Genomic DNA, 15,489 nt, shown 5'->3' on the forward strand with positions numbered 1-15,489 from the left:
GTGAGGGCAGGACTGAAAAGGCAAGAGCTTACAGGTACCAGTGCTGTCAGGGACATCTGAAAACACACACACACACTCACACATACACACACCCCTTCTCAAAGGATGCAGTCCAACACACACACACACACACACACACACACACACACACACACTCCTCACACCCCTTCTGGGAGGATACACACACACACACACACACACACACACACACACACTCCTCATGCCCCTTCTGGGAGGATTCTCTCTCTCTCTCTCTCTCTCTCTCTCTCTCTCTCTCTCTCTCTCACACACACACACACACACTCATACTCACAGCCCTTTTGGAAAGATATACTCTAAAACGTTAGCAGTGATTATCATTAGATTGTAGAATTATGAATGGATTCTTTGTTGCTTTCATAAAACTTATTTTTATGTTCCCTTAATTTTCACCATGAAAATGAAATTACTATGAAAACTTTCATAATAAGGAAAAAAGGTTCTTAAGTTATGTTTCCCTTTAATTGAATTTATATTTGAAGCTGGTTTAAAGGTGGATCCCTTGAAAACAAAAACAAAGACAAATAAAGAAATGGGTGAAGTTTTTTCCACAAAAAGTCCTGATTATAATTTAATCTTAATCACATGCTACCCTCAAACCCTCTCTTTCTATACTTCCAAGGTAGAGTGGGGATAAGAAGGGTACAAAAGGAAGGACAGAGGGTAAAATATCATTCTAAAAAGGCCTTGAAATGTTAAATTGGGTAATAAAGTGAAAGCTGTCAAAATAAGAATAAAGTGCTCATACTTGAACTAAGAGAAACTCTTATCAGTTAATGTTTTAGTCTCTACTTCCAAGAATATGTATGCCCTTATTCCCTTTATAGATTTGTTTTTAGTTTTTCAATATGGAAATGAGTATCTTCATAACATCTTAGTAATACACTATCTAGCTTTCAGGAAATACCAGGCTCTGTTTATTCACTGATTTATAATCTGAAGGAGGCAGAGAGATGCAAAAGCTGTTCCCCGGGGTCTCTAGCCCATTTCCTTCTATTCCTGCTCTTGCTAGAATTGCAGTGTTCAATTATAGAAATGGCAACAATTACTCATAATTATGCTTCTCACATGCAATGAATGATTTCAGATGTTGTTAGCACAGCTCAGTATCTTAGTATTAGCTCATTATGAAGGTTGCCTATCACAATTTATTTGTCATTCAGTTTATGTGAAGAGACTAGAGACTGGCTAATGGATGGATTCTATGGTTAACTTTTTCAATGGGAGAAAAAAAAATCTCTTGTACTTTTGAGAGGTGTAACTATAGGTAAATTGTTCAATCTCTTGGCATCAATGTCCTACTCTGTAAAATGAGTTGGATTTAGTGATCTCTATAAAATTCCCTATACCTTAAAAAATATATTGATTTTAACTTGCCAACTCTGAAATTATCTGGGGGTGGAAATGGGACATCTTTTCAGAGGTAGGTAATTCAACTTGTACATGGTATTGGAAGAAAATATCAGAACCAAGAAAATATTTGATTGGCAGAGAGACATTTCAACTCAGTTGAAGATATTTCTCTAACTGCTACCGGTTGCTACTATGGCACATTCCTCCCCTTACTTTTTCCAATAGGGGAAGAGTGATGGGGAAAGGTGGAAGCAGGGAGTGAATGGTTCAGAGTGGGAATACCATTCCAAAGCATTCTAGCTCCAGCCCTGCTGTTGATTAGTTTCTGGTCTTTTCTTCTCTCTTCTAGTTCTTGGGGATTGACTTTTCCTCTTTATACATTGGACAAAAGTAAAACTTATTTCAGCCACCTACCAGGAAGATAAGAGAAAAACTTGCAAGTGAAAGGATCCTTGTTAGAACACAGATATATCACCTACTGGGCAAAACTCAAGTCTTCCCAACACCACCTATTCTGTCACCACCACACAGCCATTGCACACCTGGAAACTGGCTGCCAGAGGGCCACCAAGAAAGGCAAGTTAGACGCTGATGCTTGCTGTAGTGCTGGAGTCCATCAACACAATCTCTGACCAGGGGACTTCAATCGTTTCTCTTTTTGACCAGTTTCATTTCAGTAGAATTATCGAGGGCTGCTCTCAAAAAGGCTTCTAATCAGATAGTTTATTGAACATTCCTAGCATATAATACAATTGCTCCACTAATCACAGGTGAGCAAGAAGGAAGTAGAGAAATCAGCAATCGGCTAAACTTTAGGGATCAGGAGAAGTCTGGGATTGGCTCTTGCCACTAAAATTCTGATAATACATATTTAATAAATCTCAGGTGGAGCTTGGCCATTTGTCTTATTAAAAAGTTAGAGAATGTCAGGAAATGGCTAAAGGGGAAGGAAAAGGGGAAATGGAAGGTGAGATCTCACAAGCAGGATATCATGGCCCTATGAACTATTCTGGGCTCTAGTTTCATCCCCCATTACCCTTAGTTCAGTTGTTATTTCTTGGGGAGAATCAAATCTTTGTCTAAGGGCCAAGGGGTTTTTAAGCCTTTGTGGAAAGCAGTTTGGTGACTCTTTAGAGAGTTAAACACAGAATTACCACTGTAATTCCACTCCTAGGTATTTATATATCCAACAAAATTGAAAACAGGTACTCAAACACTTGTACACGACTGTTCACAGCAGCACTATTCACAATAGCCAAAAGGTGGACACAAATATCCATAACCAATCAACAGATGAATAAAATGTGGAATGGACATACGATGGAATATTAGTCAGCCATGAGAGAATGAAGTTCTGATACATGCTGCAATGCAGATGAAGCTGGATAACATTATGCTGAGGGAAATAAGGCAGACAAAAGGTCACATATGGTATGATTCCATTTATGTGAAATGTTCAGAATAAGTAAGTGCAGATTGGTAGTTCCCAGGGGCTGGAGAAGGGGAGGACAGGGAGTGACTGTTTAATAGACATAGAGTTTTCTTTTTGGATAATGAAATTTCTCTTGGAACTACTAGTACATAGAGGTGATGGTTGCACAACAAGGTGAATGCAGTAAATGACACTGAATCATACTCTAAAATTAAAAGGAATGAGTGACTTCTCTATATACCAATGTGGATGGAACTCAAAAACATTATTTTGAGCCAGAGCAATCAGATACAACAGTACATACCATATGATTTAAGTCAAAACTGTGGTTGCTTATGTGGGGGTTGACTAGAAGGGGGCATGAGAGAAGTTTCTGAGGGGATAGAAATGTTCTGTATCTTGCTAGGGTTGTGATAATATAGATGTATGAATATATTTGTGAAGACTCATTGACATATGCACTCAAGTCCTGTGCATTTAACTGAATGTAAATTTTATCTCAAATAAACAAAATTAGAGAAAAAAATGAGCAAAAAAGGCCAAAATTCTATAAAAATATGGGCAAAAAACATGAAAGGACAATTCATAAAAAACATGTTTAACCATTTATAATGATATATGAAAATTAAAACTTCACTGAGCTGTTTTTTGTCTATCATATTGGCAAACATTTAAAAGCTTGATATTATACGCTGATGTAAGTGTGTGGGAAAACAGTCAGTCTTATACATTGCTATGGTGAGAAATTGGGCAATATGTAACAAAACTACATATGCTTTTACCCTTTAATCTAGCAGTTTCACTTCTAGGAATGTATCAATCTTAGTCAGTCGGGGTGGCTTATAAACAATAGAAACTTATTTCTCACAGTTCTGGAGATTGGAGGTCTGAGACTAGGGTGCAGCCTGGTCTAGTGAGGCCAGACATCTGTATCCTCACGTGGAAGGGACTATAGAGACCCGTGGTGTCTCATTTATAAGAGCACTAATCCCATTCATTAGGGCACCACCCTCATGACCTCACCACCACTCAGAGGCTTCACCTCCTAACACCATCACATTGGGTGTGAACTTTGGGGGAAGATAACCATTCGTTACTCATGAAACACACCCCTAGTATACAAAAAATGCGCACACAACAGGTTATTCATTGCAGCATTACTTAACAGTCCATTTTTCTCCTGGGATCAACCACAACCTCAGGTACCCTTCTAGCAAAACTCCAGCATGCTCTGTGCTCATTTTCACCAGCCAACCATCATGACCAGGTGATTCCCATTTAAACCAAGTGAGTGCATCTGACTACACTGGTACCAAACAATGATTAAACCTTGGACTCACCTTGAGAGTTTGCACATCTAACAGTGCCTAGGCGCCACCCTCAGAGACCCTGATTTGGTCAAACTGGCTCCTGTGTTGTTTGTGACCTGACCCCATCATTTTATTCTGGCTTTTCTACTTTCAGCTTCCACAGTGGCTGAGGTGGGGTACAGGAGTCAGCATTTTTAAAAAGCTTTCCAGATGATTCTTTTGTGCAGCCAGGCTGAGGACAATGGGAATGAAAAATAGCAAATATTTCAGGATAGAAAGAAAAGCACAAGAATTCATCAATATTCAAGATCTTACCTTGCTATATAAAGCATTAAAATCTCCATCCCTTCTGGGTGCTTAGTTCCAACCAGTTTCTTACATGACTACATCTGCTGTGGAAAGGAAGATGGAGGTTTGATCTTTACCCTGGTGAGTCACATAACCTTTTTATTGGGGGGAGGATTGGATGCCTTTACCATTAGGTGCTCCTTTAACCATTTTGTGGTGTTCCCTTTCAGTGAGGTCAGTAACTGGGAATACCACAGATTTCTAGGTCATCCTTGCCTTTACCGGCAGAGGCATGGCTATTTCCAGAAAATTGGTCTGTGAGTGAGGCAAGAAAGGAGAAACAAAGACAGTGACTAGTTCCATTGTTACCCTCCCATTTGTATGTATATTGGTTTGGCTTGTTTATTACTGATTTCCAGGTCAAAATGTTCTCTTTACTCTTTTTACCTAGAGCACGGAGGGCCAGGAAGCATCAGACAGTGTTTTTAATGGGACAACTTTGATGATGTGATTTTTAAAAATTACTTAGCCAATAAGGACTCATTTGAACTTGTACAGAATGGTATTTGATTGGGACAAACATAAACAAGTATTAAATGGGCATCATAGGTAATGGAAAAACAATTTTATGGATTGTCAAACCCAATGTTTCTTCAACCCACACACAATTGAATTAAAAACTTCTAAAGTTCATCTTTGTGAACTGTCACCAGGAAACCTGCCGTGAACTGCCCTCAGGGGTGATTTGGTTGCTAGAGGAAACAAGGAATACAATAATAACTGGTGAAAAGTGAGGCTGCTTTTTTGCATCCGTCTAGTCCAGCGGTTCTCAACCTGCGGGTCGCGACCCCTTTGGGGGTCGAACAACCCTTTCACAGGGGTCACCTAAGACCATCGGAAAACACATATATAATTACGTATTGTTTTTGTGATTAATCACTATGCTTTAATTATGTAAAATTTGTAACAATAACATTGGGGGTCACCACAACATGAGGAACTGTATTAAAGGGTCATGGCATTAGGAAGGTTGAGAACCACTGGTCTAGTCAATAGGTAAAGTCTTGTTCTAGTCATTACTAGTAGCTATTAGTTAGCGTCTTTCAAAATTTCTCTCTCCAGCCGTCTGTCTTCAGAACCTTTGAAGGAAGATCTATGTGAGTGAGCAGAGGTGGAAGGGCCTGTCATCTCCAACTGCTTAGATCTACTGAGATCTACAGTATGGCTCAGCCCTAAAATACGGCCCATCGTTTAAAAAGAGGCACAAGGTTTGAGGATCTGCCCTGTATCCGCAAGTTACTTTTTCAGTTGGCAGACGATCTTGCTAGCTTCAACACTTGTTCCCAGTCTGTATACCTTCTGTTTCTTCTTTCCATCTGGAACAATCGTCTGGTCCTGCTTATACACTTCCTATTTTTTTCATGAGATCTCCCTAGACCAGTGGTCAGCAACCTCATTAGTCAAAAGAGCCAAATATCAACAGTACAACGATTGAAATTTCTTTTGAGATCCAAATTTTTTTTCCTTTTTTTTTTTATTTATTGCTTAAAGTATTACAAAGGGTATTACATATGTGTCCATTCCCCCCCCCCCCCGCCCTAGACAGTCCCCTAGCCTCCCCTATCCCCCAGTGTTTTATGTCCATTGGTTATGCTTATATGCATGCATACAAGTCCTTTAGTTGATCTCTTACCCCCCTACCTCCTGCCCCCCAACCCTCCCCGGCCTTCCCGCTGCAGTTTGACAATCTGTTTGAGGCTGCTCTGCCTCTGTATCTATTATTGTTCAAAAGTTTATAATGGTCTCTATTATCCATGAATGAGTGAGATCATGTGGTATTTTTCCTTCATTGACTCGCTTATTTCACTTAGCATAATGCTCTCCAGTTCCATCCATGACGTTGCAAATGGTAAGAGTTCCTTCTTTTTTACAGCAGCATAGTATTCCATCGTGTAGATGTACCACAGTTTTCTAATCCATTCATCTACTGATGGGCACTTAGGCTGTTTCCAGATTCTAGCTATGGTGAATTGTGCTGCTATGAACATATGGGTGCATATATCCTTTCTGATTGGTGTTTCTAGTTTCTTGGGATATATTCCTAGAAGTGGGATCACAGGGTCAAATGGGAGTTCCATTGTCAGTTTTTTAAGGAAACTCCATACTGTCTTCCATAGTGGCTGCACCAGTCTGCATTCCCACCAGCAGTGCACAAGTGTTCCTTTTTCTCCACATCCTCTCCAGCACTTGTCGTTTGTTGATTTGTTGATGATAGCCAGTCTGACAGGTGTGAGATGGTACCTCATTGTTGTTTTGATTTGCATCTCTTGGATGATTAGTGACTTTGAGCATGTTTTCATATGTCTCTTGGCTTTCTGAATGTCCTCTTTTGAAAGGTGTCTATTTAGGTCCTTTGCCCATTTTTTGATTGGATTGTTTATCTTCCTTTTGTTAAGTTGTATGAGTTCCCTATAAATTTTGGAGATTAGGCCCTTATCAGATATGACATTGGCAAATATGTTTTCCCACACAGTGGGTTTTCTCGTTGTTTTGTTGATGGTTTCTTTTGCTGTGCAGAAGCTTTTTATTTTGATGTAGTCCCATTTGTTCATTTTTTCTTTAGTTTCAAGTGCCCTAGGAGCTGTATCAGTGAAGAAATTTCTTCAGCATATGTCTGAGATTTTGTTGCCTTTGGATTCTTCTAGAATTTTTATGGTTTCCTGTCGTACATTTAAGTCCTTTATCCATTTTGAGTTTATTTTTGTGTATGGTGTAAGTTGGTGGTCTAGTTTCATTTTCTTGCATATATCTGTCCAATTTTCCCAACACCATTTATTGAAGAGACTATCTTGGCTCCATTGTATGTTCTTGCCTCCTTTGTCAAATATTAATTGAGCATATTGGTTCGGGCCGATTTCTGGGCTCTCTATTCTATTCCATTGATCTATATGCCTATTCTTGTGCCAGTACCAGGCAGTTTTGAGAACAGTGGCTTTGTAATACAACTTGATATCTGGTATTGAGATCCCACCTACTTTGTTCTTTTTCAGGATTGCTGCAGCTATTCGGGGTCTTTTTTTATTCCAGATGAATTTTTGGAGAGTTCGTTCTAGATCTCTGAAGTATGCTGTTGGTATTTTAATGGGAAGTGCGTTGAATTTATATATTGCTTTGGGTAGTATGGACATTTTAATGATGTTGATTCTACCAATCCATGAACACGGTATGTTCTTCCATCTGTTTATGTCTTCCTCTATATCTTTTTTCAATGTCCTGTAGTTTTTTGAGTAGAGGTCTTTTACCTCTTTAGTTAAGTTTATTCCTAGGTAGCTTAATTTTTTTGGTGCAATGGTAAACGGGATTGTTTTCATAATCTCTCTTTCTGAAAGTTCACTATTGGTATATAGAAATGCCTCAGATTTCTTGGGGGTTAATTTTGTATCCTGCTACATTGCCAAATTCATGTATTAAGTCTAGTAGCTTTTTGATGGAGTCTCTAGGGTTTTGTATGTATAATATCATGTCGTCTGCAAATAAGGACAGTTTTACTTCCTTTTTTCCAATTTGGATGCCTCAAATTTTTTAAACTTAAACTATATAGGTAGGTACATTGTTATTAACTTACTTAGGGTACTCCTAAGCTGGCCTTTGCTAAAAACATCCTCAATCTGATTGAGGTATGTTTGTTGAAGTCGACCCCTTCCAACTCTCCCATCCATACTCATCTTGTATACTTGTTTCGTCTATCTCCTTTCTGAAAACCGACTTCTGCGCATGGGCCACGAAGTTTCAATCGCACTGTACGTGTGTGCCCGCACGTGGTATTTTGTGGAAGAGCCACACTCAAGGGGCCAAAGAGCAGCATGTGGCTCACGAGCTGCGGTTTGCCGACCACTGCCCTAGACCATTTTAGTTACCATTGCTCCTGCCTTCTCCTAATGCTTTTACAGAATGCACCCCAAATCTAGAACAAATTCTGTGTTAGTGCTTTTGCTACTTCATGTGCATATGTCTTGTCTTTCTAACAAAACGTTAAGCTCTGTTAAACTTTACGCTGCTTAAAGAAAGGAATATCTTATGATTTCTGATCTCCCCCATCTCCTAGCATAGCATTGCAGATACTTTAGGTAAAGACTTTAACTAACAATGAACGGACCTTAAGCTACAGAGATTTTGCTTAATAAATTAGTCCAGTTTGAGTATGGTGTTTCCTGTTGGGACCTTGACTAATACAAAAACATATATTTTAGGTGTAAAAGGGACACCTTCATTTAAAAAAATACTATGCCTTTTTCTTTTGTGAAGCCAAGAATTCTGTTGTAAAGTGGAGAATCATCTTCTAATTTATCGTTTATGTAACACCTATAATTTTTGAGTTTTTATATCATGAAATTTTACACAGAGCTAAAGAAAAATGGAAAAGAGCAAAACCATGGAAAAGGATGATGTTTTACGAACAGGAGTTTTGGATTTTTTATGCCATCTGAACACAGGTCTGGGTTTGGTGGTGGAGTTTATGAGTTGTTCAGTCCTCAGTTTCCCTCCTGCACTTCAATCTCAGCCAAAAGCCTGTCTTGCTTCCTCCCTTGGCTTCCTCTCCTCCCCATCAAGGGCAGAATTGCAACTTGAGCTCTGAAAGTTTATTGTGGATTTCAGACATGGGAGCCCCTTTTGGTCTGAATGAGTCATTACAGTTTCCACCCTCAGAGAATTAAAGTCAGAGGTGGTCTAGTTGCTTTTCACTCTATGACCTTATTCGGCAGTGCTCTGCTTTATTCTTTGATGATGCAAGTCTTCTAAAATTTCTTTCCTGAGTCTTTCACAATTGCTGAGTTAACATGTCTGCTTAACTAAGTATGGTGCCTAAAATAATAGAAAGATGGGTACTGTATATGATTCAGCAATTTATGAAAATAGAAGATTACACAATTTGCTGCCACCTCTCCTGGACCCCCTTCTCTCCCCAGCCTCTTCCCAGATTCCACTCATCCTCACCTTCTCCTGCTCCTCAGCACGGAAAAAAAAGTGAAGTCTTGAGAACCAAGATGGCGGCATAAGGTACAGACCTGTGTGTGCTGCCTCCCACAACAACATTGAAACTACCAACTGTAAGACAAACAGCTGTCATTCAGAACCATGGGAAAGCTGGCCCAGTGGACGATCTACAACTGGAAGGAAAGAAAGAAGAGCATTGAGACTGAGTAGGATGTTCAGAGGCGCCAAGAACGGAGGTACGGAGTCGTGCGCCAGGTGGGCTGAAACTGGATGTGCGTTTTTTTCAATCAGAAGGGGTTACAAACTCTCGAATCCACTGAGCTTGTTTGGGGTGGGATTCTGAGGTCCCAGACCCCTACGGGGAGAGGTGGGAAGGCCTTGCAGAGGGTCGGAGAGCGAGGGTGGCTTTCTCGCGGAGCTGCTTGCTGGCACTCGGGGATGTGGAGATGCGGAGTCACAGAGAGGCGAGGAGTTGCAGAGACGCCACTGCTCTTTGCTCCGCCCTGGTGATTTCCGGAGACCCCACCCTACTCAATTTACATCCCCGCCCAAGCTGTGCCAGTGGCACAAAAGGAACCACATGCGCTCTTGCAGCCTAACCCAACAAACTGTAGATTTCAACTCCTCGCATACATAAGGGACACACTCAAGACGCAGAATCAGGTTCGGAGGAAGCCGGAGCCGGACCCGGCTGGGCCGGCAACATGGAACTGCAGTACCAGCAAACGCACAAGCAGGTCCACCAGATCCAATCTCACATGGGACGCTGGGAGAAGGCAGACAAACAGTCTGTGCACTTAGTAGAAAACGAAATCCAAGCAAGCATACCAGATATTCAGCCACCAAGAATGCCTGGAGATTTTGTCCAGCAAGGAGCCGCCCAACAAAAGACAGAATGCCAAACTTTGTGTTGACCAGTTAAAGTATGATGTCCAGCTCCTGCAGACTGCTCTCAGAAACTTCCAGCATCAGCGATACGCAAGGGAGCAGCAGGAGAGACAGAGAGGAGCTTCTGACTCACACCTTCCCCCCCAACGTGGGATGCGGCGCCCCCTGCGAGGCTGCGACGGCACCTGCGAGGCTGCAACAGCCCCTGTGAGGCTGAGACAGCCCCTGTGAGTCTGAGACGGCCCCTGTGAGGCTGAGATGGCCCCTGTGAGGTTGCAACGGCCCCTGTGAGGCTGAGACAGCCCCTGTGAGGCTGAGACGGCTCCTGTGAGGCTGCGCCGGCCCCTGGGAAGCCTTGAAAAATACCACATGATCTCACTCATTTATGGATACTAAAGACCATTATAAACTGATGAACAAAAATAGATACAGAGGCAAAGCAGCATTGAACAGACTGTCAAACTACAGTGGGAAGCCTGGAAGGGTTGTGGGGGGCGGATAAGAGATCAACCAAAGGACTTGTATGTATGCATATAAGAATAACCAATGGACACAAGACACTGGGGGGTAGGGGAGGGCGAGGGAATGTCAAGGGGGGAAAAAGGAGACATATGTAATACTCTTTGTAATACTTTAAGAAATAAAACAAAATTAAATTGAAAATAGATTACAAATTGTTCCAATCATTGTAAGCATCAGATGATTGCCATACCTTGATGGAAGAAGAGCTGGAATCAGTGCTAGGTCTCTGATCTGCAGCTGAATCTGACATTGAGGTGAGGTCCTATAGAACCATGTGCTAGTTTTAATGTTGTAATATCTTCTTTGTAGTTTCCCAAGCTTTCTCCACATATAGATCTGCTGACTTAACACTCTTTGTCCTTTGCAGACATCTTATTACTAAGATTACTTATGATCATCTACTACCATTTCTGTAATGGGTGACGGCCACTAAAGAGACCAAGGCTACTTGTGGAGCAGACAGTCCTCCATGGCAACTGAGACTGACAGAGCCAACAGCCAGTGAAGCTAATGCTTACCTTCATTTTGGGGACAGGGAAGGAGCCAGAGAGAGATTTAGGCATCAAGTCTCCCACCCCAGCACTTGCAATATAATCCAATGACGTTTTCTCACTCTGAGATGGTTAGAGGCAAGGATACTGGGCAGTGTTGCTGGGTGAGAGGTATCTAGACTTGTGCCTTACCTCCATTGGAAAGTGGTCTAGAGTCCCATGGAAAGACAAATTCCTAGGGATAAGGCAGTCCATTCTTGTCTTTGGACCACTCTAACTACTGGGATATGTTCCTTTATATTTGGCTTTTATATTTACTGTACTCAAGCTTTCCTTTTGTATGCGTGCTTGAAACTTTTGCCCAGTTTGAGAAACTTGAGGGCATTCTGGTCTGCATTTTGTGAACTGCTTCTAAATTTAGCCAATAGAACCTCTAAGGTGATGGGAAAAGAAGAGCTTAGTAAGATTTGACAGCTTTGAAAGTTAGAAGGATTATGTATTTTATCAATTTCATAAGTAGTAAATTTATGCCCCACCTCAATTTACAAGTGATTTTTACATCACATGGTTTATAGCTCAAATAGGTAAAATTAAATGATAAAGTGTAAATAGGACTAAGGGAAGGAGAATACAAATATGGCACCCATACAGGGAACACAATTGGTGGGAAGGGGCATCGGGTCTGACTCTTGGTCAAAAAGGTGAACATAACCAATGGAGTGCTCTTAATTAGAGGGGAAAGTAAGAGTCTTCAGCAGAAGCAAAGCTTTGTTTAGCACTGAGATTAAAAGAGGTTCACTTGAGGGCTCTATATTGTGAACGTGGAGTCATATAATACACAGTGTCTTCAACAACAACTTTACGGTAAAAAAGCAAATATATTTTTTACGATTGTTTCTCAAAGCAACCTTTGATGAAAGCTACCATATTCATGTTAGTGCTTGGTGAAGTTGATTCTTAAAGGAGCTAGACTTAACTAAGTGCTTACTTAACTCTATAATTTTTGAAGGTCCTAATTTATTCAAAAATAGTATTCATGGCTTCTTAAAACAGTTTTTCTTACTTTTTCTGATAATCCTTTGTGGTCCACTCATATTTGGCATAAGTGGCTGGCAGTCATGTCCTCTGAAATTCAGTTGACTTCAATGATATAACATTTATTGATTTTATCTGGTCACAAATAAATGTATACCCACTGTATAAAGTATATAAAACACAGAAATATAAAAGAAGGAAAAATGATGACTAAGTCCATTACCTAGAAATTTACACTATTAACCTTTTTTTTTGTATTTTCTTTCTCACATTTTCACACACACACACACACACACACACACACACACACACACACACAGTGCCTACTTCTTGCTATTCAAGATCCACTGGCACACTTTAGGAAAGACAAGATCTCTGCCATCGTGAAGGTTATAGTCTAGTAGCAGGAAAAGATAGAACTAAAATAATCATATAGAATATAGATTAGGGCATTATTTCAAATTGCTCTAGGTACCATAAAAAAAGACATAGTTCTAGGATTTCATATATAAAGTAACAAAAGAGAAAAGAGCTGAACTGGTGTGACAGGGACACCTTCCTCTGGGAATTGAGATTATGTCTTAAATAGGAGTTAACTAGATGAAGAGAGGGAGAAGATTCTTTGAAACAGAAGAAACACATATGAAAAAGCGTTTTGACAGGGGAAAAAAGTAGCTTTAAAGAAAGAGAAAGGAGCCAGCATGCTAGAAGATGGAGAGAATCAGTTAGGGGAACCTGGAAATGTAATCAGAAGTCAGGCTGTGCAGAGTCTGCAGGCTGCATTAAAGATTTTTGTCTTTATCTTAAAAGCAATTGCAGGACTTAAACAGGAGTTTTGGCATGATAAGGTTTAAGCTTTGAAAAGATGATTCTGACTGCAAGGAGGATAACGCATCCTAGGAACAGAGAGGGTGTTAGGACACACCACACATGTTAGGAGGTTACTGCAGGGGTCCAGGTGAGAAATGATGATTGCTTAACTGGGTGTGGTGACATGGGAAGCAGGGAGAAGTGGTTAGAGGGAAATGTCAAGGATGCCCCTGAGATGTCTGACTCACACACTAATGGATGGGAGAGCTACCTACTATCTGGGGTCAATAGTTTGTGGGGGTTTTCTTTTCTTTTTTTTTTTTCAAGAGAACATTTATTTATAAAGACATGGAGGTGGAAAAAGGGGGCTGTAGAAGAAATGGGCTCAAGAAACAAGTTACAAAGGCAAAAGAAGGGTGCTTGGAGCTTAAGAGAAAGAGAGAGGCAAGGGAAAGGGCAAGTGGGTGGGGAGAGATGCTGGCATGCTCCAGAGAGAGCCGCCTGTGGGAGTTTTGGAGTTCTTTCTTGCACATGTTGGGTTTGCAGAACCTTTAGGATAGCCAAGTGAAGACGGTTCATATTTAAAGCTTCAAGAGAGGTCTGAGCTGGATGAGCCTAGAGATGGGAACTGAAGCCATAGCATATGTGATCAATGGAGTGTCATTCAGAAAAGAAGGCACCAGTTTATAATGCATCAATAGCATAAGGGTGCCTTTCCCCCCACACTTTTGACAATACGTGGCATTGTTAAATTGTTTGATCTTTTCCAGATAGAAAGGGAAAACAGAGTAGATTCCTGTTAGGTTGGCCTGACATTTTTAGTGAGATTGAGCATCTGTTTCAATGTTTATTAGCCATTACATTTTTTTCTGCAACAATCCATGAAGTGTGAAAGCATATTTTTCTGGAGAGAAAGGCTATATATTCATCAGTTCTTAAACTGACCCTCAATGAACGGTTCAGCATTATTCATTTGGAGTTGTTCCAAACAAGAAGTTTAATTTTCCACATGTCAGCCTTACAAATATTTAATCACTGCTGTTACTGCCCCCTCAGGCCATCTTTCACAGGTCCAGTACCCTCAGTACACTAAAGCTTAGGATTTCTGTGTTCGTAAGTTAAACTTAAAAGTGGTAGTGATCACACTATCTCAGCCTTGGGATCAGCAGTGCAAACTGGGACATGTCTAGCATATTCCATTCCTTTCTTCTCTCTTCTCCTTTTTATATATGCAGAGTCGTACTGTTTCTAACACCTGCCTCCTCATAAAACAAGGAAGATATAGTACTGTCTCCATTACAGCACTGACTAAATGCATTCCCTCTAATCTATTAATGTTTACATATTCAGCTCCACAAATACTTCTTCCTGTTCACAGAAAGCAATGTTAGCGTATGTGTCAGGCGGGGAGTGGGGGCAATAAAGGTGCACTTTCCTGTAACAATCAACACTTCAGGCTGGCTCTTTCTCTTTGCTACGAGGTATGGTTATGGTCATTGAAAGACATTCCTAGGGCTGTCACTAGGGGGAGTGTGAGTCAAATTTTTCACTTGAAAAATGTCAGAAAGGGGGATTAGAATGCCGGGGCACAGAAAACACTAAACATTTAGGAAGGAATTCGTGGGGTTGTATGCTGCCTCTGACACGGAGACTGGGATGGATCTTCTGGAAGTTTAGCCCTTGGTGAAGGATTCACCCGCAGCCAGGGCTGACAGTGGAGGCCAGGAGGTGGAGGGAAGAGCAACATTCCCTGCCCTTCTTGAGACAGGAGAGATGGAAGGTTGGTGGGCTTCCTGCATACACTTGCTAAAGTAGGTGCATGCCTCTGTGATCTTGCTTTGATATGTGCATACATTGTCTGTTCTTGCATATCTTTTTGTCTGGGTCATGTGACACTTAACATTTAATGAAGGGAGATATTCCAAAACATGAGTCCAGGCACCATGACATCAGATGGTGAAAAAAAAAAAAAATTGGTGAGTCCGACTTGGTACTAACCACTATTCTAAAGACAATAGAGGGTAGTTAAAAAAGAAAAGAAAGAAAGATAAAAGATATAATTCCTGGATTTTCCTTTTTAAATCTTGTTTGGAAATTTGCAATATTTTCATGTCTACCCTTGTCTTATAAGTATCTCCTTTATCCTATTATTTTTCATCTGTGTCTGTCTGAGCTCAAGTCTGGTCCCCAGTTCAAAAGAAACTTCTTGGTCCGACACTGCTCCCCACCCCCACTACAAACCATGCCCTATTACTCTCCCCTGCACAGCCAGACTCCTTCAAAGTGGTCTCATGTCCTGCATGTCCAATCAATCCAGTCCTCAGCT

The 15,489-nt window shown here is 40.8% G+C and overlaps 1 long non-coding RNA gene across 1 annotated transcript in view; it reads right to left on the minus strand.

Annotated features, from left to right (window-relative positions):
* The window catches only part of LOC132237123 (uncharacterized), a 97,528-nt gene that overhangs the window by 22,925 nt on the left and 59,114 nt on the right, over positions 1-15,489 (minus strand). Inside the window, exon 2 of the long non-coding RNA XR_009453464.1 lies at positions 4,450-4,526. This is a non-coding gene — a long non-coding RNA (uncharacterized LOC132237123). The remainder of the gene's footprint in view (positions 1-4,449; positions 4,527-15,489) is intronic.

The sequence above is a fragment of the Myotis daubentonii genome, chromosome 6 (genome assembly GCF_963259705.1).
Source record: "Myotis daubentonii chromosome 6, mMyoDau2.1, whole genome shotgun sequence".
Lineage (NCBI taxonomy): Eukaryota > Metazoa > Chordata > Mammalia > Chiroptera > Vespertilionidae > Myotis > Myotis daubentonii.